This window comes from Lactuca serriola, chromosome 7 (assembly GCF_051521515.1).
Source record: "Lactuca serriola cultivar US96UC23 chromosome 7, Lser_US96UC23_V15, whole genome shotgun sequence".
Lineage (NCBI taxonomy): Eukaryota > Viridiplantae > Streptophyta > Magnoliopsida > Asterales > Asteraceae > Lactuca > Lactuca serriola.
The window spans coordinates 162,335,578-162,349,892 of NC_136414.1; positions in this window are offsets into that span (position 1 = coordinate 162,335,578).

Here is a 14,315-nt window from a genome sequence, read left to right on the forward strand (position 1 = left end):
TTTTGCCTATTTTCTAATGATAAGTTTTGTTGTTCCATAAGAAAAATACATTTTGGGTATTTTTATAAGTATAATATTTTACACGATGTTTTAAAAACCGGTTTTTTAGTTGAACCGGTATAGTGACCAGTTTCCGGTTCAACCGGTTCGACCGTCGGGTCAACCGGTTTCTATAATTTTCATCTTTTTTCATATTTTTCCACACATACATATATAAATAATGAATTTGATGTTTACCAGTTCAAACATTAAAAACATACATAAAAATAAGTTATAGATCAATCTAAATACATTAAAATAACATATAACAATACTTTTTAGTATTTTACATCAATCTATATACGTTGAAATGAAAAAAAATATATATAATACCGAAACAAAATATAGTTTTGGATGAATACAAACACACAAAAAACATTATAACATTTATCATATGTTTTTATTTAGAGAAAACTTAATAGATTTGAAAAAAATCACCACAATTTATTATGTAAATAGTTCTTTTCTATGTGTTTTTATTCGATTTAACCGGTTCAATCGGTTTATTTTGACCGGTTCACCCGGGTTTTCGTAAAAACCGGCCGGTTCAATCCGGTTCAGAAATCGACATAAAACCGGTGATAGTTGACCCGCTCTCTCTCCTGGTTCCCGGTTCGACCGGCCGGTTTAAACCGGTTTTTAAAACATTGATTTTACGTACTTACCTACAATAAGTTAAAGCAAGTAAATTGGTTACCAAAAAAAAATCATGTATCTACCAAATAATTGGCATCACATCACGAAGTCATTAAAGATGAAGACCTAATTCTAGAAATCAATCTTTGTTGATGAAAAATATTGTTTTTTATTAGATAAATCGGAAAATATTAGTAGGTAGACAAAGGTTGGTTCCCGAACCTCGTGCATAATTAATTTTTTACCGAGTAGAGGAAATCGAGAGAGTTTCGATCGGATTGTTTGATGGTATCATATTTTTGTTATGATTAGGTTCTGACCATGCTTTCCAGGTAAAAATATGACTACATATCTTATTAATGATCCATTGAGTGTGAGTTCATGTGTGAAAGGCAAGAGAAAAAGTACCGATTTTAGATTTATTGGGCGTGTTTTAGGGTTTTTAGATTTTTTGGGCGTGTTTTAGATTTATTGGACGTGAATAGAGAGCACCAACATATTATGTAAGGATGTTATGCGGGTTGGAATCGGACCAGACTGATCTGAACCCGAATAACCCGAAAATCAAATAAGGGTAATTGCATGAATCGAAAATCGGATCAAATAACAATACAGATTCGGTTCGGTTCGGGTATTAATCGGTTCGGTTCGGTTATTATTCGAATGACCCGAATAACATGTACAATATAATTAGGATTGTATAATCCGAATAACATTTACAATATGATTATAAACACTTTATTTTTATGACTTTTGTACCTTTTGATTCCACAACAAATCTTTTAAAGAAAATTTGTTAATTAAAAATAATGCAAAGTTTACATAATAGTTTCAAAGGTGCACAAAAAAGGTTAGAATTTGTGTGGTAAGAATGTAAACACGAAGTAACTATTCTTGAGATATAAGAATTAAATCCAAACACCAAAATCTTGAAATATAGTTATGAAGCAACATACTAAACACTAAACATTAAACATCCAAAACACCCAAAAATCCATATATAAATATATAGTAGGAAGTCGACTTTGGTAATACGATTGAGTAAGAAGTCGACTTCAACAATACGATGCAATATGTTTTTTTTTTTTTTTCTGTTTTGAATGTACGACTTGATCACAGAAGGAAGGACATGGAAAAACACAATCGAATCGATTGAATGTGAATTATCCGATATAGCAAGAAAAATATGATTAAAAAATGACTTTTCAATTCCGGGTCAGATATTTAGAACTGAATAAGCCCTTATTTTCGTAACCCGAAAATCAAATAAGCCTAATATAGATACCCAAGAACCGCATCAAATTGCTTATTCACGCCTAATCGATTCGGTTCTGTTCGTGTTTTAGTTCGGTTCGGATTTCCATGTCAAATTCTCATCCTAATGTTATGCTTATTCTCGGGATATATAAGTTTGATATGAGAGAGAGAGAGGGAGAGAGATGAATGGCGGTCTCTATTTTTTTTTCTCTTTTATTAGTTAAAAAGTTAGTTTTAGTGTTTGGTGTGGGTGTGTGGGTATGTATGAGAGAAGTAGGTCTCAATATGTTTAATTAATAAAATTTAAATTAAATAGAAAAAGTTTTAAACAAATATTATAAGACCAATTTAGTCATTTCAATTTTAAAATGAACCAAACTCGCTAAGAAATATGCTGAAAATGAAAATTTTTATAAATCTCGTAAGGTTTGGATGGCATCTTGGAAAATATATAAACCGCAAAGACCATTTTTATAGTTTTATTAAGACAAAACCTCATAAATGATCCATGTAGTTTCTTAAAAATATGGATATAGTTCAAAAACCTCATAAATGATCCATGTAGTTTCCTAAAAATATGGATATAGTTCAAAATATCTGGTCTCAAAACTTTTAACAACTAGTTTCTCTCCTATATAAACAAAATTATATTCTTTTTAGTCTCTTTTATATTTTTTTAATTAAAACCATTAAAAAAAATAGAAATAATTAACACGCACACACTCTCTCTTATCAAACACACACATACCCGTTCTGCAAAGAAAAAACACACCCACCAACATCTTCTTTTTGACTTCTTCCCCAACCCATTATGTTTCCCTTCAAATCTTGAGTTTGAGGTCTGAATTCAAAAGAAACGAACGAGACACACATTGAGAGAGAGAGAGAGAGAGAGAGAGAGAGACCCATGATATTTTTTTCCTTTTTGTTTTAAAATAGATTTAAATAAATAAAATCAAAAAACATATTAAAAAGGGTAGATAAATATTTTTATATATGGGTATAAGTATTTTTATATATGGGTGATTGACTATCGGTTAAAAGTAGGAGTTTGTATGGAACGCTTTGGTTCGGTTAAAGGTCAAAACCAGGGACGGACGCAGGATTTCACAGTAAGGGTTGCGCGGAAAAGTTAGGAGTTGCACGGTAGTAGAAAAAATAAAAATTTCAAAAATTTTCAAAAAATTTTCCACTGTGGATGGAAAATTTAGTGGTTGCCTGTGTCACTGTGAACCACCCCTAGGTCCGCCCCTGGCCAAAACCGAACCATAAGCATTACATTTGGTTAATATATTTCGGTAGTCATTGGATATCGGTTAATATTGGTTATGTTTAATGGTTTTAATCGGTTAATAGTTTTGGTTAATGGTTAATATCGTTTAACCATAATGAAAAAAAATTGATATAGATATTCAAAATACATTGTTATAAAAAAGAAAAAAAAAACAGAAAGTGTACTCGAATACATGAACAAATCGTTAATATACTATAAATTGATAAACTCAAAGGATGAGCAAAAACTTAATAAACATTTAACTGATAATGTTTCTAGGGATGGGAAATCTAAAGAAATGTAAGGTTCAATTAGTGTGTCGTTCCATTAAATATGTAAATTTACAAAACTAAAAATTCGCCAATTTGAGATTGCAACAAAATATGAAATATGTAGAACTCAAACCCCAAGACGTATGGACTTCCAAGGTCAAATTTTTTAACTCAACCAGTTAAGTATTAGACTTGATTGGTTGATTAGCCAAACACTGTCTTAGATGTATAAAATCAATGGTTTACTGGATTTTCATCAATTTTTAATTAGGTTTATACAATATTGATATATCTATAATTTATAATATATATAATTACATATCATTCTATTGGTTCAGTTAATAATGGATCGGTTATCCTATAAAATCAAAACCATACCACTTTCTATCAGTTACTAAAAAATAGAAACCGAACCAATTGTTATGAAAATGATTCCATTATTACGGTTCGGTTTTATCGAGTAATTTGGTTATGGTTCGGTTTTATTGTTATTATGCTCACCTAAATTAAAAGTTTTGAAACCATAACGATTATTTGTTAAAAGCTTTGAAAACACTAAAACCATCAATAAGGGTTTTTAATTTAGAGAGTATATCCCATATTTCAAAAAACCAAAGATTATTTACAAGGTTTTGTCATTTATTAATATAATACATCATGTTTTACGAGGGAATACTTATTCTCAATTATACCAAGAAAAACATCTTAAATTTATTGCAGGTTCCTTGTGCTAAGTAATGGTAAATATAATTGGAAAATTAAAAGAGAGATAAATAAGTTTGATTCAGCACCTGAGATACATAAAACGAAGGCGAGTAGAAGGAATGCAAAAAATGAAGATGAATTTCTGGTCATCTTTGAGTTATGGCGAATCTTATGACCACTCGGCATTGAACTGGGTGAAAAAAGTTCGACAAGATTGGGTATTTATAGGAGAAGTGAAGGTGAACATAAATTTTTAGAAGAGTAGATCATAAAAATAACCAAACTTCGCACACGTGATATATATATATATATATATATATATATATATATATATATATATATATATATATATATATATATATATATATATATATATATATATATATATATATATATATATATATATATATATAGAGTTAGGTTTAAATGTTTTCACTATCTATTGTGTGTCTGTATGATTGATTCTGGACCAATCATTTTAATTATTTTAAGAAAGTAATTAATGTTTATTAAATGTTGAAGATGTAATTAATACCTATTATATCTTCAACATGTAATATGCATTAATTATTTTCTTAAAATAACTAAAATGATTGGTCCAGAATCAGTCATACATGCACACAATAGATAGTAAAAACAAAATAATCTAACCCTATATATATATATATATATATATATATATATATATATATATATATATATATATATATATATATATATACGGAGTGGTTCAAATGAGAACCCAAAAAGATTAATTAAAAACGCTAAGATTTATTTTTTGAAAATGTTTTAATTAGGTCTATTTTAGATAAATCAAACACTAATAATATATTAAGCAAATTCTCTCCTACCTTACTTTACAAATAGTTTCCACTTGACGTCTGACCCTTCTGGATCACCGTCGGACTACTGTCAGACCGTCATTGGATCATCGCCGAACTAATAACACATTTACTAGATTTTTTTAGTCGTATTCACAGTTTAATAGAACGATCATTATAACTTCCATTTCTCTGGTAATACTTTTGAATACATACCTTTTTTTGTCAAATATAAAAAATTTATTTTACATATATCTTGACAAATGCAATTTTCTCTCTTCTAAATTATAGATATCTTTAAAAAATATATAAAATATATTAACGGTTCAAAATACCATATTCACAGTTCAATAGACCTATTAATTACAATATATTATTTTCATACATTCATTTATATTTGAACACAAAATTTGTATAAAATATACAACTTAATATAGTCTATTCTCAGTTTAATATATAAGATTCACAACTTAATACCATACGTCGCCACTAACAACTTGTGCCACTGTCATATCCATCCTTCCTCCAAATCATATTTGTATATAAATCATGGATTTGCAACTTAAATATTATATTCACAGTTTAATAAACCAATGAATTCACTAATTTCGAGTTTAATGCAAAAAAATATAAAAACTAATACGTTCTTACATATTTATACAATACAAAAAATAAATATACTCACAAGAAAATTAATACAAAACATTCATACATAAATCATTCATATTTTAACATGAAATTTATAAAAAAATTAACAGTTTAATACAATCAATTTACAATCCAGTATACAAAATTTACAACTTAATATAATAAATTCAAACTTTAATGCACAATAATTATACATTCACAGTCATATTCTTAACTCAAAACTTATATGTATACCTTAAGATTTATAAGTCATTGCTTCTTACAAAGTTTATTTACACAAGTATTCACAATTTAAATTTTATAACTTTATTCAAAATTAGATAAAATCATATCTATGTATAAGACTTCTTTCATCTTATATTTCAGAAGAAAACAAAAAATTTATAAAAAATCATATCTTAATACCAATCAATTTACAACTTAATACACTCAATTCACAATTTAATACACAGAATTCACAACTTAATATATACAATTCATTGTTTAAACAAAGAAAATACAACTTAATGCAGTCAATTTACAGTTTAAAATAAAAAAATCACAACTTCATACATAAACATCACAACTTAATACAATAAATTCACAGTTTAGTACACAAAAATCAAGCATTCACAGCCATATTATCACCTTACAAGTCTTAATATAGTAAATATACAACTTACTATATAAAATTCCAAACTTAATACAATCAATTCACAATTTAATATATAAAATACACAATTTAATATAATTAATTCACAGTTTAATAAAAAAAAAATCAAAGCTTAATGCATTCATTTTCAATTTAAAACACAAATATCACAGCTTAAAATACAAAATTCACAGTTTAATATAATAAATCACAGTTTATATATAAAAAATATACATTCACAACTTAAAAAAAAACATAAATTCGTATTATTTGTGAAGGAACTAACATAATAACACACATTCTAAATCAAATTCATAGAATAATAACCATAAAACATAAACTTTGGATAACATTTGTATGCAAATAGTATAAAATAAAAAAAATAATAACAAAAAAAAAAAGAAAAAACATAGATTCACAACTTAATAGCACTTAAAAGTTAAAAGACAAGATTACCAAAAAAAACATAACAAATAAGATATCAAAATATTAAATTAACACCTTAACAAAAGAAAAAATAATAGAAAGAAAACTTTTTTTTTCATCACTAATGTCAAGGGTGGAGCAAGATTTTTAGAATAAAAGGGTTTACGTTATAATATAATTATATATACTCTTAAAAATAAAACTCAAAACTTGTATAGTTAATAATTCAAATTTTGAAAATTTAACTAAATTCTTAATCAAACAAAAAATCAAAAAACTTATATTAAGCTAAAAGTAGAAAAAATAAATAAGAGTCAAAAGCAAATGTAAAATGTAAACAAAAGCCAAAGCAAAGCCACAGAACATCGAATATCATATTTATATAATGAGAAATAATGAATAAAACTTAAACTTTAATATGATAATGTGTAGTGACTAGGCTATTGCAATATAAAAGTAGTCGGTATGGGCCAGAAACGTGGCACAACACGGTGACGTGGCAGCCGACGATGCCGTTATGACGGGGAAAACACCGCCCCCCATCTCGTTGCATTTCATCAAGCAATTCTCGTGAGCGTCATGATGAATTGAAACGCGCTTATTTTACCGTTTTATTTTGACCGTTTCAAAACGGTCGAAATTCAATTAATTTTTTTTTTAATCTTTTCACATATATATATATATATATATATATATATATATATATATATATATATATATATATATATATATACTGTTTTTAATTTAAACTTTACATATCTTTTTAAAATCCTCTTTATATTTTCTACACTTTGTTAATCAAAAAATGGAGCAAAACCCAAACACCCCCCCCCTCGTCTCTCGGATTTGCGGGATATGAAAATTATTTCAACCTTTTGTCGTCTCAAGGTTCACCACAAATACCATACCAAGGTGTCATTTTCAATACCGCTTCACCGCCACTGCAATTTCCCAACTCACCTTACGTTCAACAAAATCAATTTGGTCAAAATCCAAATTTACAACAAAATTTTTTCTCTACTTTTGGTTCGATGCAACAAACAACCAATCAACCGTCGCCTACAACACAACCAACAGTTCAAGTGGAAGCGGGAAGTAGTAGGAAAGGGAAAGGGAAAGGAAAATCAAAAGGGAAATCAATAGCGGTGGAATCTGAAAATGCAGACGTTCCACAATGGTGGACACCGGAGGAGGAATACGCTTTGACGGCGGCTTAGTGTGCTACTTTAAAAAACGAACTTCGCGGAAATGGAATGAAAAAAGGAGCTTATTAGGGGGCGGTGCTCGACAAGTTTCACGCTATTTTAAAGAAAAATCTGTATCGCAACAACGGCATGTTGAGCAGCAAATAGGGTATGATAAACAAGCGGTGCAGCAAATTCAACGGTATTTACAACCGGATTGCGGCGCAACAACAAAGTGGAACCAACGACTTCGATTTGTTCAAAGCTGCTAAGGAACAATATCGGGTCGAAATGGGTCATGTTTTCGACTTTGAAAAATCATGGGAATTGTTGCGAGCGAATCCAAAGTGGAATAAAACGTCTACATCGTCGGAGGTTCAATCCAAAAGGTCTCGCAATTCTAGCTCGGTCGACGTGTCGGACGCAAGGACTAACATCGACCTAAACGCCGATGACGATGAGATCCCGGATGATATCCAAGAGATATCCCCACTACGACGACCACCCGGACGCGACAAAGCGAGGCGCGCTGCAAGACATGCGGAGGAGGTGGAGACGAGAGCAAAAGATGCGGCGGAAATGAGAGCGAAATTCGACGAGCATAATTTATTAATAAAAGAAAAAAATGAGTTGAAACGTCGTCATTTGGAATTCCTGGAAAGGCAGGCACGGGAGAAGCAGGAGCAAAAAGAGAGAGAACTAATGACACAATAGTTGTCAATTCTTCGGACAAACGAGGAGGGTTTAGCGTCTGCTGATCTGGCGGTGCTACAAGCAATGAAGGAACAAATTAGGAAAAAATATTTGGGTTAATTAGGATTTGTGTGTGGTATTAGTAGTGATTTCAATGGTATTTTAGTTATTAATTAAGGTTTAAAATTATGTGTTTTTAATTGTAATCGGATTTTAGATTTTAAATATTATGTCTTTTTTTGTTTTTAAAATTATATGTTTTATAAAAAATATATTAGTTATTAAAAAAACGCAAAAAGAAAAAAAAACGAAAACAAAAAAAGGTAAAAAAAACAAAATAGTAAAAAAAAAATACAAAAATAAAAATATTTATTTTCAAAAAGTTGGTGTTGCATCTTGTTGCCTATTTCCTCACTTGGTGTTATATCACCATTTGCTTATGTGGCATGTGAGGTGGCACAACTTGGTATTGCACCTTGTTGCCCACACCCAATGCTCTAAAGAAAAGCAATATATAACACGTTAGATAATGTACAGTAAAGTTGTCAAAATTAAAAAGAAGGGATAATGACTTAAAAGAGTAATATATTTTTCGATTTGGAGACATTTAGTCACTGAGTTTTTTTTCGTCCACGTTTACCCCTTCAACTTGTTAAAATGTACACATATAGTCCTTATGACCGGCTAATCCAAGTTAGCCGGTAAAAATGACTTAATAGGGTAATATATTTCTCACTTTGTACACATTTAGTCCTTAATATTTTTGTACACATTTAGTCCTTAATATTTTTTTGTTGCAAAATAACTCATTTTTGTTTTTGTATTCATTCAGTACTTACGAATGAATTTTTTAGGTTTTTCTCACGACATTTTATGTAGGATAACCATATGGTGGTGGGATGGGTTGAGGTGGTCCTGCTATATGCTGTAGGGCAAGATACCTGGTGTGGACCAGCTATAAGTTATAGGCACAAAGACTCGAGAATAGCGGTTGGGTTAAGGCGACATGCCAACAAACCCTGGGTAATCCAGTCCGATGATTGATTGGACCTGTTGCATGTTGGCAGTCTAGTCCGATGACTGATTGGGCCAAGGTTTTCCAGTCTGATGAGTGTGGGTCCATTATGCAAGATACTTAGTTTGTTGTATCATGTATTTGGGGGTAAACTCACTAAACTTTATGCTTACCCAATTGTTTATGCTTTCAGGTTCTATCGTTGGTCGTGAGAAAGAGAATGCATTACTGTACACACTCATCAACAATATTGAGCATTCTACGTTTCTTATGTTACTCTGATTTTCGATAAATGTATTTTGGTATAAATGTTTTTTCTTAATAATGGATTTATAATTAGGGAGTTTTAGCTTATTTAAAAATGAAAACTTTTGGTTGTGAAAATGAGACATTACACATAAACATCAACAGCCCCACACACTTCATCAATAATTGTCCCACATAAGATGTCGTAAGAGAAACTTGAAGAAAACATTCATAAGTACTGAATGTATACAAAAACAAATATGACTTAATTTGAAACAAAAAATATTAAGGACTAAAGGTGTACAAAATTATTAAGGACTAAATGTGTACAAAATGAGAAATATATTACCCTATTATGTCATTTTTACTGGCTAACCTGCAGTAACCGATCATAAGGACTGAATGTGTACAATTTAACAAGTTGAAGGGGTAAATGTGGACGAAAATAAACTCAGTGACCAAATGTGTACAAATTGAAAAATATATTACCCTTTTAAGTCATTATCCCAAAAAAGAAACAGTATAATATTATCTAGGTTATACGATGCACAGTCAAGCTAACTAAATTAAACAGAAACACTAGAATACTACCTCAATCTATCTCCAAAATTGAAGTCGTTATTTACAAAAAAAAAAACACAAGTAAGCAAAAATGGAACTCCTCCCTCTCCTGCAGCAAAGATGTTTTGAAGTTGTTTCATCCCCCAGTGGCCCGAGAGTAGGATAGTTTTCCGACTTTTAAAGTTTTAGTCAGTGATTACAACATAACAAATGTTAATTCGCTTTGAATTCAACAAGATATGTAAGGCACCAGCGGTAGAGTAGAAGCAGGGGTGGTATTTGGAAAAGAACAAGGTGGCTTGAGGCGATCATATACGAAATAGATCTTGAAGGAGGTGACTGTTGTGGATCATTTCCGTTTGCCTAGCTCATAGATCTATCCTTGCTGCCCGTCGTTGCTTGTAGATCTAGCATCGTCAGACATCAGAGTTCGTAATCTAGCCTCGCCTATTGTCAGTGGTGTTGCGGTCGTCAGTAGTGGCGATTACCGACATAAATCACAAATCTCGGGATGGAAGAAATAGACATTACTGGTGGATCTAGTGCAGAAATCACAGATTGGGAGGCGAAGCTAGTGCATACTTCTAATCTGGTAAGTCGGTGGTGGTCCGACATCGGCGACGACAGCAATGACTAGAGGTTGCCGGTGGTAGAAAGAGGGAGGGATGTGCGAAGTTGATGTTTTTGAGAGTTATGACCAAATGAATCAGATCTGCATATTAGATATTTTTTTTTTGTGAAATTAGACTAAGATTTGTTGTTATTTATGTTCATGCCATTATTTTTTTAATAACTGTTAGACAAAAATGTCTTTTTTAATATTTATAAATATGTATTTTTGAATAATGATAAATATACTCTTAAATATAAACTAAAAGTAAATGGTTCTTATGGTTCTTAAAAAATCATTTTTTTTCTCGGATTTCACGTAAACTATACGCCAATCGTAAATAAATAAAAAACTAAACTATCAATCATAAATGATTATATTATAATTTAACTTTGCACATTTATATTGACACAATCGTACTTAATGATTAGAATCACTTTGAAACCATGTATTCATATATGAATGCATAGTTTCATTCGTATATATAAAATATTATAGTTTTTTTTAATGAATACAAATATAATCGTAACTGATTAAAAACATTATAAAAATAAAAAAAATAAATACATTTGTAATCTTAAATGAATAGAACACAAAACACATTTACAATGATATATGAATCATCATTGTTTCCCAAAACACATTTACAATGATATATTAATCATCATTGTTTACGTCTGCTTGGCTGCCCTAATTATCTCCAGTCGAAAAGATGGCAAGAAGCTACCACCAGGACCTTCATTCCTCTCCTCCAACTTCCTATTGTTAACCAAATTCATCTAAGAGCTCGTCCCCATCATCGGAAAATCTTAAATTAAAATATGGACCACTGGTCACTCTTTCCATTGGTTCTCGTCAACTCATCTTCGTCGGCAGCCAAGATCTCACCCACCAACTATTCATCCAGAGAGACTCAGGCGTCTACGACCGTCATAGCATCTTGGAGACTCTTAATATCACCTCAGCCTCATACGACCCTACTTGGAGGGTCCTTCATCGCAATCTAGCCACTGAGATCCTACAACCCTCCCACGTGAAGTCCTATTCCTTGGCTCGCAAATGGGCCCTTCAAACCATGATTAGTCACTTGCAACAGCAACCGCTGAAAGAGTTTGCAGGAATCAAGATGATTGATCATTTTGAACAAGCGATGCCCTGAAAATTGATTCAACACCTCGAGCCTCTTGATCTTATCCATTCATGGAGACCTTCATAGTAGCACATTTAAGAAAAATTGAGAACAATCCTTTCTGATTAAAATCGATTAGCAAGTCTGGAATCTCAAGATGAAGGTTGTTATGATGGTTTTGGAAGTGTATGGTGGTGACGACTCAATTAGGGTTTAAAGGTTTGAAATTTTTATTTAGAGAGTGAGAGGAAGAAGGATATATGAGTGTGAGATAGAGAGGGGGGATAGACATTCCAACAACTTCACAAAAATAGGTTAACATGTAATGACCATTTTGCCCTTTAGACTATTAACAATTTACAATCTCATCCCATGACATTTAGAAATTTACAATTTCATCTCATGACTTTTATAAATTATATTATCCTTAGATCGTAATATTTGAATAGCTCAGATCTGTTCTCACATTCTCAACGTTCTTTGTGTTCTCATTTGATCCTACTCCTCTCTCTCTCTCTCACACACACACACACACACACACTCTCTCTCTCTCTCTCTCTATATATATATATATATATATATATATATATATATATATATATTCTAATATTCTAATCCATGTGCTTGTCCTTGGATGATCCATGAATAGCCCAATAACCTAACTCCAATAAAAAGGCCCAAATCAAAGCAAAATTAGGGTTTCTCACATAAAATGATGAGTAGGGTTAAGTGTTCTTACTTAACCCATTAAGTCCATCACTCTACTAGGTCAAGCATACAATGTAGTCGGGCTTAATTCATGATTCCAATCCAATGGTCCAAACTTACAGGTCCCGACAATTCCAAGTTAACACATACAAAATTAGGGTTTCCAACCCCATCACATTCCAATTAGTCCATTAGTTAAGCTTTTAGGTTAATTACTTATTAATTAAGTTGGGCACCACCGACTACCACCTCGGGTATTGGTGGTCAACGGCGGCTCGCGGCAGCGACCACCACCTCGTGGTGGTGGTTATGATTCTAAACCAAAACATGTCCCAGTATCTAAAATAGTAGTCCAATCATACAAATTCACACCGCCACCCAACACGGAGGCTGGTGGCGACAGAAGGCGGCAGCCACCACCTCACAGTGGTGGTGGTGGGTTTTCTTGAATAATCTACCCAAGAATTCCATTATACAACATAAATCCAAAAGAGACACACTAATAATATAACGCAGACATACACAACCCCCCTCGTGGTGGTTGGCGGTGGTACAAGGTGACAGCAGCCACCTCACGATGGTGATGGTGGCCTCTCTTTTGATTCACAATTGTTGGATTAAGTGTCCAAGCCCATAACTATAATTGGTATGTACTTGACTCGAGAGTAGCATGGTCATTTTGGGTTACCTTCATCAGAACAATCTGATAGGATGGATATTTGAGAAAGAGGTTATTTGTGATTTGTTAATATATTATAAGTATAATATATTAATATGAAATCATATTTAATTCGTATTGATCAAGAATTAATTTAGTTATATATATATATATATATATATGGTTTAGGCTATTGATCCATGATGGGCTAAGTTTATGTAAGTGTCCATGAAGAGCTAGCCAACATGAGATATGGATCATAACCTAGGTGTATAGATTAGGGTTTACCTATGACTCTTGGATTCCTACACTGTATATATATATATATATATATATATATATATATATATATATATATGACACCCCTTAGCCTAAAATTGGACACATTAATAATCTTGGTGATACTATAGCTGAATTTTAGTGCCTAGAAGCTCTCTTTTATTATCCTCCAATTGTTGGTGGTGTTTGTGACTTATTAGAGGCATCACACTTGAGGTGCTAAGTTCTTAAAGGCCAATGACAACAAGCTACAACAAGAGGTAATCTTCTAACTAGTTTTATGATTCAATTGTCAAATTATATGCTAGTTGTAGGCTTTATGCTTTAGACAATATTATTTCATGTATGACTAGAGAAAACTTAGATCCAAAGCATTAGGGTTGTATGTACACCATAGGGATGTTAGAGTACATAAAACCCAATAGTGGTATCAGAGTCATTGGTTGTTTTCTGTTATATTGATGCATGCTTAATTGTTCAAAGCTGGAAAAGTCGGAAACTGTACTCTACAAGGGGGACTCGAC